This window comes from Sciurus carolinensis, chromosome 3, assembly GCF_902686445.1.
Source record: "Sciurus carolinensis chromosome 3, mSciCar1.2, whole genome shotgun sequence".
Taxonomy (NCBI): domain Eukaryota; kingdom Metazoa; phylum Chordata; class Mammalia; order Rodentia; family Sciuridae; genus Sciurus; species Sciurus carolinensis.
In genome coordinates this window covers 153,015,691-153,033,798 of record NC_062215.1, presented here as the reverse complement: position 1 = coordinate 153,033,798, position 18,108 = coordinate 153,015,691, and the positions used below count along the sequence as shown (strand labels likewise).

Genomic DNA, 18,108 nt, shown 5'->3' with positions numbered 1-18,108 from the left:
TTGTTGGTTGTAGCCCGAGTGGCCTTCCTGTTGGCTTGTCTCTGCTCAATTCCTGCAGCCTTCCAAGGATGATGTCTCACATTACTGGCATTTCTTAATCTCAGGGGTCTCCACTACGGCTTCAGTTTCCTTCTCACATCTCCACACTTTGATTTCTCAGCGGGTGCCTGCAGGGACCCTAACCCTGCTGCACCACTTCTGGTCTCCCAGACCTTCCTTTGAAATTTTGGTGGAAGCCTCCATAATCCCCTAACTCCAGCATCCTGCATTCCTGCAGAACCAGCACCAAGTGGTTGACATCAAGGTCTGCTGCCATCTTGAGCAGCAGTCAAGCCTCCAGGGACCCTGGCTGCAGGAGCCTCTGAGTGTCTGAGTTGCTGAGCACATTGAAAAAAAAAATTCCTAGGCCCCCTTGTGCAAGAATGGTGCTCCCCTGGTCTCTTCTCATGAGAATTTTTACCTTTACTCCCTTGAGTTTGAGATGGGTGTGGTCTTGCCAACTCCTGAGATGTCCTCAAGTCATCTTTCTTATGACAAAGTCTTCTGGGCAAAGTCTTCAGCATTTCTTTAGGGGAAGTAATGTCTTTAACAACTTGCAACTTCCTTAGCCCTAGTTTTACTCAGGCCTTTCAATTCTCCCTTTTCCAAATCTTTCTGCTTTGCTTTCTGCTCCTGAATATCACAATAAACTTGGCTAAAAGCTGTCAGCAATATTCATGCCACCACCTGAATTCTATGCTGTCTAGAGATTTCTTCCACCAGATTAATAAGTTCATCACTTTTAAAATCAGCTTCATAGAAAGTCTCAGGAGAGGGGCAAATGAAGACACCTTCTCCGTCAGAGCATAACATGAATGGCCTCTACTCCAAATTCCAATATAGTCATCCCCTGAACCCTCTTAAGCCCTGTCTTCATTGTCCCTGGTCCTACTGGCGTTCTGGTCTTCTGAGCTCCCACCAGAATGGGCCGTTAAGCTCCGTTACAACAACCTAAAGCATTTCCAGCTTGCACTGCTAAACATCTCAAAATTCCTCCCACCAATTCCAAAAAGTTCAAAAAGCTTCTTAACCACACGGTCAGATTAGGCACAGCGATGACCCCACTTCTTAGTATCAATTTCTGTTTTGGTCAACTTTTTTGCTGCTGTGACTAAAGGACCCAACCAGAACAATTGTAGAGGAGGAAAAGTTTATTGAGGGCTCATGGTTTCAGAGGTCTTAGTCCATAAAAGGCAGGCTCCATTCCTTAGGTCTCAAGGCATGGTTGGACATCATGGCGAAAGAGTGTGGTGAAGAGGGAAGTGGCTTACATGGTGACCAGGAAGCAAAGAGAAAGACTCCACTGTACAGGTACAAATATATATACCCCACAGTCATGCTCCCAAATGATCACTTCCTCCATCCACACCCTACCTACCTCCAGCTACCACTCAGTTAATTCAATCAGGGATTAATTAACTGATTAGGTTAAGCCTCTCACAACCCAATCATTTCTCCTCTGAGCCTTCTTGTATTGTCTCACACATGAGCTTTTGGGGGACATCTCACATCCAAACCAGAACATACATACATTGATTTGTGTATTAAGGGAGAAAGCTATGGAATCAGTACCCCAGATTTGAATTCTGGCTTACCACCTACCAGTTATCTCTATTACTATTATTTATGAAATGAGAATGTTAGTGCTATAATGCTTACCTTAGAGAGGGTTTGGAAGACTAAATAATTTAACATCTGCAAAGCATCGGGTACTAGTAAGTGCTTAGTAAGTTTTAGTTGTTGCTATCATTTTATTAAACATTAAAAAATTCTTTAGCGGGGCTGGGGAGATAGCTCAGCTGGTAGAGTGCTTGCCTCGCAAGCACAAGGCCCTGAGTTCGATTCCCAGAACCGCAAAAAAAAAAAAAATTCTTTAGCAATTTCATCTTTATCAAGGAAGAATGAATGTGGGTACCAAGAATCATGATTTAATATGCAACAAATCTACAGTTCAATAGTAGAAAAGAAAACCCTTACATGACTTTTTGCACACAGTACTTTCTATCAAATGTTATACTTCTAGTCACTTGAAAATAATAAGAATGGGAAACCCTTTACTTCCCACAGAGAAAAAATATAAATATTAGATACTTGAATTAGATACTTGGCAATGCCTTGCAGTCAGGTATTCAATAAATATTTACTCATTGACTAAATGAATAAAAAATAAATGCATAGTTATCACCAAAACTACAGAGAGAATTTATTTGTTTATTTATATATTTATTTAGAGAGGTCTTGTTAAGTTGCCTAAATGGCCTCAAACTGGATTCAAGTGATTCTCCTACCTCAGCCTCCAGAGTAGCTGGAAATTAAAGTGTGCCCCACTGTGCCAGACTTAGGATATTTACTTTATTTCATTTGGCTCTGACAATGTAATTTCCAACCAACAATGTATGGATTATATAAACTGAGTTCTTTAGGGAGCAGATCATGTAATTGCAATCATTGCTTTTACAGCTGGGTAAAAATCTGTGCAGTTGATGACAAAAATGAAGGAAAGACAGATGAGTCAACAGGAATTTTTCATTGTTTCTGGAGGACAAATCAAAATCAAAAATAAGATTTGCAGGCTGGGGATACAGCTCGATTGGTAGACTGCTTGCCTTGCATGCACAAAGCTGTGGGTTCAATCCCCAACACCACAAAAAAAAAAATTGCTTTTATGAAGGATTTAGATAAATGTGCAAATATATTGTAATTTTCAAAAAAGTAACTCACTAGGCCAAGAAGAAAAAGTAAAAAAGGACCTCCTTACTGAAGGATTATTTTCCTTTGACCTGATTTCTGTGAACTGATTTTCCCATTAGTCCAAATATGTTCAAGTGGAAGGCAGAAATAATGGTTCCCAAAGATATTATGTCTTAATGCCCTGAACCTGTGAATAGGTTACCCTACATGGCAAGAGGGATTTTGTAGGTGTGATTTAAGAATCTTAGAATAGGGAGATGAACCTGGATTATCCAGGTAAGCTGTAAATAATCAGAAGGATCCTTATAAGATCAACGCAGGAGGATCAGTCAAAGGGAGATTGGAAGATTCTATGCTGCTGACTCTGAAGATGGAGAAAAGGATCATAAGCAAAGGAATGAGGGTAAGTTCTAGAAGTTGGAAAAAGCAAGGGCAGGAGGATTGCAGGTTCAAGGTCAGCCTCAGCAATTTAGCAAGACCTTGTTTCAAAAAATAAAAAGGGTTGGTGATGTAGCTCAATGATAAAGCATCCGGGGATTCAATCCCCAATACAAAAAGAAAAAACAAAAACAGAAAGAAAAAAAAAAGCGTAATATGCTTTGAGATTTTTAGTTGAAATACCAAGCTATGTTGCTTACACTTTGCATTTTAATAATTCTATCTTTCTTTAAGATAGCTTAATTTTGGAGGAATGGGTATGCTTCAAAGACAGAATGTGCTGTGCTTTGTGGCACACACTTGTAATTCCACAACTCAGGAGGCTGAAGCAGGCAGATCACAGGTTCAAGGCCAGCCTCAGCAATTTAGTGAGGCCGTAAGGAACTTAATGAGACCTTATCTCAAAATAAAAAAATAAAAAGGTCTGAAGACTTAGTTCAGTGATAATATCATTTGGAACTGGTTCAATCCCCAGTACCAACAAAACAAAAAAACCCGAACCAAAATAAACAAAAATTCCAGCATGCTTCAACACCATAATGATTTTGATATGATTACATATATATCAATGGAAGTAATCATATTAATGGATGCAATCCAGAAATTAAATTTGGACAACTTGCTGGGCATGGTGATGCATGCCTATAATCCCAGCAGTTAGGGAGGCTGAGGAAGGAGGATAAGAGGATCTCAAGTTCAAAGTCAGCCTCAGCAAAAGCAACTGAGTTCAATCCCCAAAACCAAAATTTAAAAAAAAATTTGGACAACTTAGAATATTGTGGAGGATTTTTGCTTTTGTTAACATCTGCTTTTATTTCAAAATAAGTTGCTACGTATGGTATAAGAATATATATATTTTGTCTCTGTCCCTGTTTCCTGATACAAAACTCCTAAAACCATTGTAATTTCCTGAATGATGAGCTGATAAGAGTATCTTTTATTCTAATATTTGGTCTTTGTCCTCGGTTCGTGACATAGAACTCCTAAATCCCTTGTAATTTCCTGGTGGTAGGAGCATCTTTTTCTTCTAATGAAGCAACTCTTCACAGGTCCCTAGACAGCTTCAGGATGGAGGCTGGTCAACCAGAAAGACTAAGTTTCAGTTAGAAACGGAAACTTTAAGTCCCAGCTCCCCAACCTCCAGGGAGAGGAAAGTGGATGGAGATTGAGTTAAAAATCAATCATTTGTACATGACAAAACTTTCACAAAAACTTCTAACTGATGGGGTTCAGAGAGCTTCCAGGGTAGTGCACACATCAAGGTGGTAGGAGGGCAGTGTGTCCACAGAGGGCATGGAAGCTCATCGTCCGGCATTTCCAAGCCCTCCCCACCAATGCCTTGCTGTTTTTCTTATTTAGCTGCTCCTGTCACATCTTTTGTAATAAACTGGTGAATGTAAGTGAAGAGTGCTCCTGAGTTCTGTGAACCACTTTAGAATATTGTCACACTGCAAGTTGTGGGAACATCCCGGCTTTGCAGCCCAGTCAGACAGAAGTATGGGTAACCTGGGGGCCTTATGCCTGTGACTGGCCTCTGCAGTGAGAATAGTCTTGTGGGACTGAGCCCTTAAACCCATAGAGTCTGGTGCTAATTCTGGGTAGTTAGTGTCAGAATTGGACTGAATTATAGGACACAGTATGGTCAGGGAGTTGGGAGAATTGGTTAGTGTGAGAAAAACGCTCCACAAATTTGGTGTCAGAAATTACTGTTATCACCTTTTGGTTTTTAATTTATTTTTATATTTGGTACTGGGAATTAAGCCCACTGAACTACATCCCTAGCCTTTTTATTTTATTTATTTATTTATTTTGGTACCAGGAATTGAACCCAGGGTTGCTTAACCACCGAATCACATCTCCAGCCAGTTTTATTTTTTATTTTGAGACAGAGTCTCACTAAGTTGCTGAGGCTGGCCTCAAACTTGTGATTCTCCTACCTCAATCTCCCCAGTCACTGGGATTACAGGTGTGTGCCACCACACCTGGCTATTTTTGTTATTATTAATTATTATTTGTGGTATGGTGATTGAAAACAAGAGCACTTTACCACTGAGCTATATCCCTAGTCCCTTTTATATTTTATTTAAAAAAATTTTTTAAGTTGTAATGGATACAATATCTTTATTTATTTTTATGTGGTGCTGAGGATAGAACCAAGAGCCTCACACATGCTAGGCAAGTGCTCTACCACTGAGCCACAACTCCAGTGCCACACAGGGTCTTGCTGTGTTGCCCACAACTTGAACTTTTGATCCTTCTGCCTCAGCCATCTGAGTCACTGGGATTATAGGTGTGTGCCATTTCACCAGGCAGTGTCAGAAGTTTTGTGAGGAAAAGCAGCTCAGCATGTAAAACCATAAATACATAAAATCTTTCCTCAGTGCTTAAACGAATTAACATTTTTTAAGTTTTATGAACTTAAAAAGATAGAGAAGCAAAAAGAACCCAGTAAAAAACACATTATTACAACAGTTTGATTCAGAGAAAACAGAAACTCCCTCCTTTTTTTTTTTTTTTTTTTTTTTTGGCAGTACTGGAGCTTGAACACAGGAACACTCCACCACTGATCTACAGTCCTTTTATTTATTTTGACCGAGTCTAGTTGCTTTGCCCAGGCTGGTTTTGAACTTGAGATTTTTCTGCCTTAGCCTCCCAAGTAGCTGTGATTACAGGACTGCACCACAGCTCTGGGCTAGAAACTCCCTTTTTTAAAAGTCTTTGTTTTTTTAGTTGTAGATGGACACAATACCTTTATTAATTTATTTTTTATGTGGTGCTGAGGATAGAACCCATTGTCTCACATGTGTGAGGCAAGTGCTCTTTCACTGAGCTACAACCCCAGACCCTAGAAACTCCCTTTTAATAAGATAAAAAAAAAAAAGAAAGAAAAAGAAAAATGACTTGCATGTAGTATGTACATGGGCTTTCTAAGAATGTTATTGTAAGTCTGAATCTCCCCGCAATTTAATTTACTTATTTATTTTGAGATGAGGTCTTGCTGTTTCCCAGGCTGTTCTTGAACTCCTGGACTACAGGCATGTGCCATCATGCCTGGTTCTGTAATTTTTTTCTTAGGTACATTTCAGATAGACACATGGTATAGGAACCGAATGATAATTGGTGTCATTATCAATGACTGCTATATGAAATACAAAGAGTTTACTACTGATAAAATTTAGGTAACATAATTCTTCCCTTGTTCATCAATAGAGACAAAATGGTTGCCATCTAATTCAAGGTTAGCCTAATGGTCTCCTGAGGTTGATGTGAACATCATTCTGGAGCGGGCAACAGGAAGCATCTGTGTATCCTACCATGAATAGAGATGATTCATTCTTTTCCCCATTTAAGTAAAATTCTGTTGGTATGAAATTACCTAATTGCTATTTATAAATTTAAACATTTAGACATACAGTAATAACTTCTCAGTAAACTTAAATGATTTTAGACTATAGAAATACTTAACTTTTCCCAGTTGGTCAACATCAATTCTTGTTTTTTTTTCTCTATGATTTAAAGGAAACATTATATGAAAGCTATTCTTAAACATCTTTTTTGCTTAGGTTCTACAACCAGCTATGGTGACAGCAAAATTCAGGGAACAATGTCAGTCAGTTAACAGCTCCCAAAGAGGAGATGGCATAAATGATCATGCCCTACAAAATGGAGAAAAGGAATACACAAAAGATATTTGCTCAAAGACGCTAGTTTCCATACAAAAGACTATAATGATAACCATTTTTTTAACGTCTTATATGTTTGCAGGTGATTCTCTTACATCCTACTTTTATTTTTGACCTGAGAGCTAGTCATGTAAAAAAAACTTAGAGTATGCATTTAAGTATTTTAGCAACAAAGTGTACACAAAGAAATGTGCCAACAGAAAAGTAGAATACTTAACACTACTTTCAGATTTTTAAACTGGACTATAAAATGACCAATTGGAATATAATGCTTAAGGGTTTTTGAAATGATTAGAATTGTACACATATTTTGTTAGCCATTATGAACTTTTATTTATTTATTTACTTATTATTGGTGCTGGGCCTTGTGCATGCTAGGCAAGTCCTGTCATTGAGCTACACTCTAGCCCCTAACATGAACTTTTTTAGTGAAATTAACAGAAAAAATCTATGCTTGCTTGCTTGCTCAGAGCTCTTCTCATTTAACATAAGAGCCATATCTTAATTATCAAAGAGTCTCAAAGGGATTTTTTTTTTTTTTTTTTTGGCGGTACTGGGAGTTGAACTCAGGGCCTTGTGCTTGCGAGGCAAGCACTCTACCAGCTGAGCTATCTCCCCAGCCCTCAAAGGGATTATACTTCTCAAGCATCCAAAATCTCAAATACTTGTTAATTCAACAAAATTTATGATGCATATTTTGTGCCCAACACTGTTCCTGATGCTAAGTGAAAAAGCCCAAAGTCTTAGCCCTTACGGAACTTCTATTTCTTTCTTCTTTCTTTCTTTTTTTGTGGTATTGGGTTTTGAACCCAGGGGTGCTCTACCACTGAGCTACATCCCCAGCCCTTTTTATTTATTTATTTATTTATTTTTTGCGGTACTGGGGATTGAACCCAGGGCCTTGTGCTTGCGAGGCAAACACTCTACCAACTGAGCTCTATCCCCAGCTCACCCTTTTTATTTTTTTGAGACGTCTCATAAGTTGTCCAGGTTGGCCTGGAACTTGGAATCCTCTACTCTCAGCTTTCCAAGTCACTGGGATTATACGAACCACTGGGATTATAGGTATGCACCACCACACCCAGCAGAAGCTTTTTTTTTTTAATTTCTTTTTTGGTTGTAGGTGGACACAATACCTTTATTTTATATTTACGTGGTGCTGAGGATTGAACCCAGGGCCTCACGCATGCTAGGTAAGCGTTCTACCCCAACCCCCGAAGCTTGTATTTCTTTTTTTTTTAAAGCTTGTATTTTTAAAGTAGGTCATGAGGCTAGGGGTGTAGCTCGGTGGCAGGGCACATGGTTGGCATGCGTGAGGTCCTGGGTTCAATCTCCAGCACCAAAGTAATAACAACAAATAAATAAATATAAAATAAGGATCTATATATGAATAAAATATCCCTAAAACAATAATTGTTTTCTTTCTTGCCAGACTTCATCCACGTGAGGGCAGGAGTTATGTTTCACCAATATCCTACCACCTGTACACTGTAGATGATTCACAGGTACTTCTTGAATATTTAAACAGCAGAAAATTCTTTTTCAAGTAAGTAAAATAATGGTTCTTTGTTGCTTGTTATATCTGTTTGAACTTTTCTGCTTGGCTTTCAAAGTCCTCTTAACTGGACCCTACCTTACTCCTTTGTCTAATACATTTCCCAGCATACACCTATCCAATTGTGGAGAAGACCTGTTCACTTCTGCCTTGTATCATGCCATTTCCTCTGCCCCACATCAATAAAAATTCTCTCCATTTAGACCCAACAAACTGGTCTCTGATCTTCCATGCACCAGGACTGTGCTAGGGTTTTGGGGGTGTCTGATTTAATGCACACAGGACTCTCAATGATTTCAGAAGTGAATAAGGCTCAGAGTTCTGGGAGTGCCTCCACTGTACTCAGCTATTGAATTGGGCCTGAAGCCCAGTCAGGTAGCTCCTAGCCTTCTAACAGTCCAAGGAGCCCTTCTCTCCTCCACCCTGCCCTTTCCACCGGAGACCAGGAGCCCTTGCTTATTCTTTTTTTTTTTTTTTTTTTTTTTTTTTTTTTTTTTTGCGGTGCTGGGGATCGAACCCAGGGCCTTGTGCTTGCAAGGCAAGCACTCTACTGACTGAGCTATCTCCCCAGCCCCCTTGCTTATTCTTGCTTGTTCTTCCGGGTGGTTCTCTTTACAACTAGATTTTAAACTCTCTGAGCACAACTGTGTAGTATATTTCCTTTTACTTCCTCACACAGCCTAACATGGTACTGTGTCTAGCAAGTACCCAATAAATACTTCACTACTGAAGACTGCATGCCCTGGGCCTATAATTCCTCAGGTTCGGGAAGTTGAGGCAGGAGGATCACGAGTTCAAAGCCATTTCAGCAATTTAGCAAGGCCCTAAGCAACTTAGTGAGACCCTGTCTCTAAATAAAATACAAAAAAAAAAAAAAAAAAAAAAAAGGCTGGGGATGTGGCTCATTGGTTAAGTGCCCCTGGGTTCAATTCCTAGTACCAAAAAAAAAAAAAAAAAAAAAAAAAAGACTGCCTGGTTTGATCTGAGTCTTTTATTTCCCTTTTATATATTTGATACTAAGGATTTAATCCAGGCACCCTGTGCCACTAAGCTACATTTCCAATTCTTGGTTTTTATTTTGAGATACTGTCTTCCTAAGTTGCTGAGGCTGGCCTCAAACTTGCAATTCTCCTGCCTCAGCCTTAGGAGTCACTGGGATTACAGGCATGCACCACCAAGTCCAGTGAGAAATTTTCTTTTCAACTGTTAAAAGGTTAACCTTTAAAACAAATTCCACCTATGGCAATTGTAAAAATAAGCTCTATATGGTCAGAACTTGCTATGTGAAAAAACTTTTAAAGTTTTCTCTTGAGATTCAAAAGTTGTCTTTCACTTATAGGTAAACAACTTAATACTCAGCTGGTCTACTGCTGTTCACTAACTTTAATCACAACTCCCTTCAGTTTCCTTTTTTAGGCAGAGAAGTCCTAGTATTTCCAGGTTTTCTTTCATTCTTTTGACCACACAATAGTTCTGTAGATCTTCTCTGGCTCCTTTGTGTCTTTGAGGTAGGGTGACCCAAATTGCATAGACAAGCTTCATTTTGATGAGCTACCCTAGTCAGGGTCACATAATCTGATTGGTCAGCAAATTTTCCACAAACATATTTAGCTTGCCTAGTAGTTGTTAAAAATTAAATAAGAAGGGCTGGGGATATAGCTCAGTTGGTAGAGTGCTTGCCTTGCAAGCATAAGGCCCTGGGTTCAATCCCCAGCACCGCAAAAAAAAAAATTAAATAAGAAAAAATTTTAAATTTTATTTTGGTACTGAGGATCTAACCCAGGGGGGCCTTACCATTAAGCCATATCCCCAGGTCTTTTTATTTTTTATTTTGAGACAGAGTCCTGTTAAGTTGCTGAGGCTGACTGAAACTTGCGATCCTCCTGTCTCAGCTTCCTTGGTCACTAGAATTACAGGAATTAACCATTGTACCCAGCTAAAAAACAATATTTTTAAACCCAGTAGTCTCAAGTTCTTCTCAGGCCCCACCATTCCTATAGACTTAAAATGGGCCAGTTTCCTAGACTCTAAAGTCAAGGAGACCAGAGACTGCCTGTATTGTTCACTATTAAGCACTGAAGATGTTACAAATTTCACCCTTAAGAGGCAGCTTTTCAACTTTTTGTCCCAACTCAGAATAAAAACATACCTGGACCTGTGGTGCACTTTTTTTTGGGGGGGGGGTGTGGGGGGGGGGTACTGGGGATTGAATCCAGGGGCACTCAACCATTGAGCCACATCCCCAGCTCTATTTTTGTATTTTATTTAGAGACTGGGTCTCACTGAGTTGCTTAGCACCTTGCTGTTGCTGAGGCTGGCTTTGAACTTTCATTCCTTCTGCCTGAGCCATTGAGATTACAGGCTTGGTAGTGCACATTTTTTTATGCCAGCAACTCAAGAAACTGAGGCAGGAGGATTGCAAGTTTGAGGTTTGCCTCAAAATAAAAAAAATAAAAAGGGCTGGGTATGTGGTTCAGTGGTGAAGCACCCCTGGATTCCACCTCAGATTCTGTGTGTACACATAGACATGCATGCTATGTTAATACTTCAGTCATGATGACTTCGGATATTTTCTTCATTCTTTTCTTTCTTGTGGAGGTGTGTATATGTGGTACAAGAGATTGAACCCAGGGCATTCTACCACCAAGCTACATCCCCAGTTCTTTTTATTTTATTTTGAGATAGCGTCTAGCTAAGTGCCCAGGCTGGCCTTGAATTTGTGATCTGCCTCAGCTTCCCAAGTAGCAGGGGGTAGCTGGAATTCAGGGGTGTGTCACTATACCCAACTCTCCCAAACTCTATTCTTCTTCTTCTTCTTTTTTTTTTTTTGTACCAGGGATTGAACCCAAGGGTGCTTAACTACTGAGCCATATCCTCAGACCTTTTTTATATTTTTTACTTATAGATAGGGTCTTGTTGAGTTGCTGAGTGCCTTGCTAAATTGTTGAGGCTGGTTTTGAACTCATGATCCTCCTGCCTCAGCCTCCCGAGTTGCTGGGATACAGGTGTGTGCCAACATGCAGGATATCGTTCTTCTTAATAGGTCACAACCTGCTAAATTCCCAAATTTTCAAACACTCTATAGCAGAATTAAGGGAAGGTCTCTTGCTGCTATGCTACCTAGTACCCCTGAATAAGAAGAACCCTGTATTTTTGTTGTTGTTGTTACAGCCAAGTGCTAGGGAAATGCCTAGCAGAGTCTGGTACCTGGAAGAATGAATAAGTGCTTGTAGTTTTGTGTTGACTGAGCCTGTTCCTACTGTGAAAATAAAAGTTCAATTATATATATCCATATATTTTTAATTTCTATTTTTTTAAGTGCTGGGAAACACTCAGGACCTGAATTTCATGCTTGCTAGGGCAGTACTCTATCTGAACTACTTCCCCAGCCCTCAATCATATTTAAAATCATCTTAAAAACTAAACTTTAATTTACTGAAGAGCATTAACTTTAATCAAAAGGAGAAATCTCACAGAAATCATGCAAACAATAAATATGTAATAGGATTCTAATTAACTATTTAATTTCTTTTAAATACTTTAGAAACCGATCCAAGACCTGTGCGAGGTAGTAGATGCCAGAAATCCCATTACTTGGGAGGTCGAGGCAGAAAGATTGCAAGTTTGAGGTCAGAAGAGCAATTAACTGAGACCTGTTTGGGGATATAGCTCAGTTGGTAGAATGCTTGCCTTGTAAGCACAAGACTCTGGGTTCAATCCCCAGCACCCCAAATAAATAAATAAATAGGGCTGGGGATGATGTAGCTTAATAGTAGAGCATTCTAGGAGTTCAATTCCCAGTACTAAAAAAAAAGAATTGATTTTACAGTAAGGCTCCCAACTTTTCTGTTTTCAAATTAAAATCTACTTTGATTCTACTTTCTATGAATTCAGTGGAGAGAAAATAAATAGAAATTGACAGTTTTGGAGTGGCTATTCTGAATGAGCTAGTATATCACATAGGGTCCTATAAATCACCTTATTCAATCAGTATGTTAAGAATGAGGGCATTGAGGTTTGAGAGGCCAGGGAACCTGCCCCAGTTTTCAAGTAAATATTAGCCCCAGGATTCACGTGGTTTTCTGACCTAAACGCCACACTAATACTGTATGTGCATTTTAAAACAATAAATGAATACCTGGCCTGTAACACAACTGAAAATATTAGACAAGTGTCAAACCTCTACTGTTCCCTTTGTGGTATTACTTTTTTGAAAGATATTTCATAATTCTTTTATGCCTCATTGTCAGATGTCTTTCATTTTCAATACTTGATATTAAGATTTAAATGCATTTCTCTGTCTAGAATGGTTAATGAAAGGGGTTAAGTGGTCATAATATTCTTCTCTTGTGTATTCTGTATGTACTTTTCTGTATTCCATTTTATATTTTCAGACCTTGAAGGGTACCAAAATCACAGCTAAACTTAAAATTCTTTCTTTTTCTTTTTTTTTGCAGTGTTGGGGATTGAACCCAGGGCCTTGTGTTTATGAGACTAGCACTCTACCAACTGAGCTACATCCCCAGTCCTAAACTTAAAATTCTTGATTGCAGACTATAAACTATCTGGGTATTTGAAAAATATCCGGAAAAAAATCAGAAGAGTTTGTTTCAATACAGATATTTGGTATGCTAGAATCTTAGTCATCTCCCTTCATCTTTCCTTCTGTTGAATTTGGCCTGTGACTTTGATAAGTCCACTGCCTAGGTAATGTTTTAAAACAAAACAAAACAAAAACAAAAGGATACCTCCTGACCTTGAGCAGTACTATCTGTAGGTGTTTGCTGGCAAACAACCAAGAAGAGCAGCTGGTCTTTCCTTAGTACTTGCTGTGTACTGAAGAGCCTGCCATGTGCCTTATACCCATTATGCCATCTAATCCCAGAACACCCCAACGAGGTAGGTAATATTGCTATCTCCATTTTTACCAATCAGAAAACAGAGAGGTTAAGAAGCTTACCAAGGGCTGGGGTTGTGGCTCAGTGGCAGAGCGCTTGCCTAGCACAAGTGAGGCACTGGGTTCAATTCTCAGCACCACATATTAAAAAAAAAAAAAAAAAAAAAAGAATAAAATAAAGGTTTATCAACATCTAAAAAAAGAAGTTTACCAAGGGTCAACAGCTCAAAAATGCTAGAGCTACATTTCTAAAACTGATGACCTTGACCGGAGATTAAGCTTTTAACCACCATAGCCCTTTAACATATGTGGAAAACAGAAAAACAAACAAACCAAAAAAAATCTGGAAAACAATGTAGGACGCTAAAGTAAGAATAAGGTCATTGTACACTTGGGTTGCCATCAGAAAGCTTTAGGGACAAGGTTTTGAGCAAAGCATCAAAGCAGAATGGAACTGAGTTGGCAGAGCTGATAACAGAGAACATCAACACAAGAAGCGAAGCACCAAAACAAAGTGGCCATGGCTTCCTGTATGAGGCAAAAAGAACACCACCTAATAGAGGAATCAGGCTGAGTAGTTTCTTTTCCTGTTTTTGGTACCAGGGATTGGGTGTTTAACCACTGAGCCACATCCCCAGCCCCCTGCCCCACCTTTTTAACATTTTTAAAATTTTGAGACAGTGTCTCACTACGATGCTTCCAGTCTCTCTAAATTGCTGAAGCTGGCTTTGAACCTGTGATCCTCCTGCCTTAGTCTCCTGAGCTGCTGGAATTATAGGCATGTGCCACCATGCCCCACTAGGTTGAGTAGTTTCCAGTAGAATCTTATCTGCTATTGTCACCACATTTCTTTCTCTTTCTGGTTTTAAGGATAAAACAAAATGCAAATACCTATAATATTATAAGGTGTATGGTTCCCATGTATGCAAAAACCAGAAACTCTAGTGTATACAAAGGTAAATAGTACAATTTTCAATTACTGATCAAGGTCTTTCTTTTTTCTCTGTACTACCACTGCCTTTAAAAACTTTATATCTTTGATTATCTTCCCTGAGTTTAAATCAAGCTATTTGGGCTAAGTTAAGTTACTCCTCATTTGATTGTAATGAGGAGTAATTTACTTCCTCATTCTTATTAGTGAGTTCTGGTTATCTTTAAGGACATGGGAAAGATGTTACAGCACAGGAAGTTCAAACTTATTAGTGGGCTGTGTTCCAGAACATCAGTGTAAATTAGTTGTTTGGAACCTGGAATTTATTTTCCCATGAAAATAGTGGTTACGGTCCCAGAGGGTCCACAAAAGCTTGCTTAACTAAGAATGCAGTAGAAATGAACACTGTCACCTTCATGCTAACCTCTGCCTATTAACCTGAGATCTCTATGGATTTCTCTCCTTATGACAATGTTTAACTAACCACCACTTTGGGGGTAGTTTTTTTCATTATGAATTATAGAAAAGTTGACTGTCACTTGTAATTCTATCCAAATTTAATCTTTTAATAGTGCTTTGGGGTATTTCTTCTTACTACCCACTACTTAAAACAGGACTCCTGTTGGAGAGTTATTTTCTTTTTTCTAGCACTGAGTCAGTTTAATGGTCAAAGAGTGCCTACAGCCTAGGCTACAGTGTCACGTTCTCTGCTATAGCTTGATGAACACTGGTCATCAGGGCGCTGGAAGATATCTTTTGGACTTTGTGGGGGTTTAAAACAAACAACCTCCCCTGCATACCCCTCTCTGGCTTTCTTGGGTTTTGGCATATAATCAGATAATAGTTCCTAGGTCTTATTGCTCCTGGGTTTGGTGGTAGAATTTAGGAGACTACCCAAATAACGTTCATACACATTTTGATTATAGTTGAACTGTTTTTACAGAAATTTCATTCTTGAATAATCTAAACTTATGATGTAAGCGTCTGCCAAATATAACACTTATCTCAGGAATACTTTCAGGCTATAGCTAACCACAATAAAACAAACAAAAAATCTTTGTTTTAGGTGGAAACATTACCAAGAAATGTTTCCAAAACAGAACTGATTAAAGTTTAAAAAAAAGTCTATGGCCACAGTAATAGTGTGGCATCACAAATTTTTAGGCCATGTACACACCCCACTTCTACCTCCTCACTTCTAAGGGTATTGCTCTGTTGCCCAGGTTATTGACAGGTGTGAGTCCAACAGTATCTGGCATATGCAAACCTACTGGTGTCTCTGTTCCTAGGAGGTCACCATATTGATGCTGAACTTAGTATGGGCATCCAATTGGCTTTGGCATACACACTACAGCCTTGAACTGCTGAGCTCATGTGACTCTCCTGTGTCAACTTCCCTAGTAGCCACACTGAGCTCCTTGGAATTTTACTTGCCAGGAACTCTTGGTATTATTTTAAGTCTGCCTTTGAGAATGTTGGAAAAAAAAACATTAGGGAAGATTCTTATCAACACAGCTACCCTCCAAAAACCCCATCAAATTTATATAACCATGTCATCAGTTTTTTTTTAAGCACTTATGATTCTGCCAGCCAATAAAATCATGGCTTTATTGTGTAAAGACAAATTCTAATATATTATATGCATACATCTTTTGCTTCAGATCCTCACAATCTATGAATGAAATCTTTTAAGGATATAGGTGGTATTTTTCTTAATAACTTCACTGTAATAGCCATAATAAGATGGTCACTTTTTATAAAACTAAAATCGTTAATTTGAAAAGGTAGATCAGTTAGATTCTGAGAGTAAAAATATTAAGGTAAGTCAGCACACACCTGTAATCCCAGCTACTCCCAGCAACTGGGGAGGCTGGGGCAGGAGGATGGCAAGTTCCAGGCCAGATTCAGCAATTTAGCAAGAACCTGTCTCAAAAATAAAAAGGGTTGGGGATATAGCTCAGTGGCAAGAGCACCCCTGGATTCAATTTCTAGTTTAAAAACAAATATTAAGGCAAGTGTTACCTATTTCAACTAAAGCCCAAACAGCTACTTATGAAAAATCAAAGCATGACAGAATTAATTAGCCAGTGCTTTACATCACCTAATACTGCTCATTTTCAGGATCAGGAAGAAAGTTTTTCTTAATAACGGTGCATTTCTCTTTGATAATGGGTATTAAACCCAGGAGTGCTTCACCACTGAACTACATACATCCCTAGTCCATTTTATTATTATTATTATTATTATTATTATTTAAATTTTGAGACAGGATCTTTCTTAATTGCCTATGCTGGCCTCAAACTTGCAATTCTCCTGCCTCAGCCTTGGGAGTTGCTGGGATTATAAGTTAGTGTGCCACTGCGCCTGGCTCACAGTGCATTTCACTGACAAATATTAACCTTTTTGCATTCTTTAAGACAATTGGTAGATTCAGGCACTAGACTTCAGGAAGGTGAAATAAGCTACTAGTTAACTAATGCAAGAGGGCTCTAGTAGCAGGCTACTAAAATTGGTTTTGGCAAAGCACACCAGGTAGGAACCTAGCATTTCTAGACCCAGAGCTTGTAGTAGGCACTTTGGAAACTACAGAGCAGAACTTAGAATTTTATTGGGCCAAGAAGTTTCACACTCTGACAAATTAGACAACTATCCCGACTGTCTTAAAAAAGAAAAAAAAAAGGAAGAAAAATAGCATAAAACTTTTTGGAGCTCTTGTGGGAATTAAATGAGAATACATACATAAAATTATCTAGCTCAAGTGGGAGGATCACTTGAGCTCAGGGTTGGCAACAGAAAAAGACCCCTCCTCAAAAAAAGTTAGCCAAATTTGAGAAGGGAGAATTTTACTGGGGAGAAAAAAAAGGTGTTCCTAAATTATGACTATAGTTTTGTTAGTACTTTGCTTCTAAGAATCAGAGGGTGCCTGAAATGAGTTCTGTTAACATCTGAAACAACTGACCAAATTCACCAATATTGCAATTGGGTGGGATCTATGTCTTCTTGGATGAGCCGTAATCCCCCAAATTTTGACTAGGTAGGATGATGACTAAACATTGTTTATACCCATGTACAAGTTAAGCTTTATAAAGAGAAAGCACCAAAATCCTGTGATTAAACAGCAGTCTTATCCCTTGATAGACATCATGCAAGCACGTTTCTCTTGGGTGACAAAAGGGACTACATAAAAAGGTCCAGCCAGCTTAAGGCAAACAAATATATCTGAATTTACTGAAACATTACAAACATATCTATAAAGTTATGTCATATATATGGAAACAAGCTGTTAGCAAACAGGGTTTTCAAGTCCACTAGAGGTCTAAGTAAAGGGAAATAGTTTTCTTGCTATGACCACTGTATTTATCTCTGAATATTAAAAACAATTAAGTAAAGTTCACAGCTGAGGTTCAAAAATGTAAAGAATCAGTTAAGTCAGGCACCTGTAATCCCAGTGGCTCTTGAGGCTGAGGGGTACCCAAAGTTCAAAGCCAGCCTCAGCAATTTAGCAAGGCCCTGTCTCAAAATAAAAAATAAAAAGCGCTGTGGATGTGGTTCAGTGGTAAAGCACCCTGGATTCAATCCCCAGTACAATCAATCAGTTAATTTTACTTTAGTTTTTTTTTTTTTTCCTATTGAAGAGGGAGGCAAAAAACACAAAAGAAGATCCAGGATATTCAGGTATTACGTTCAAATTTAGATGATAAAGATGGGGTTCAGTAAGGCCGAGCAAATATGTGATATATGCATTACCTGAACTCACCTTAAAGTTATGACAATTTGAGAGCTCAAAAAATACACATTTTTATGTGGAGTCATCAGTTACTTACTACTGATCCAAGACACTAATATTACAAATTCATTACCATGAGGTTAGCCA

The 18,108-nt window shown here is 38.7% G+C and overlaps 1 long non-coding RNA gene across 1 annotated transcript in view; it reads right to left on the bottom strand.

Moving 5' to 3' along the window:
- The window catches only part of LOC124979721 (uncharacterized), a 43,500-nt gene that overhangs the window by 22,926 nt on the left and 2,466 nt on the right, over positions 1-18,108 (bottom strand). The window lies entirely within an intron of this gene.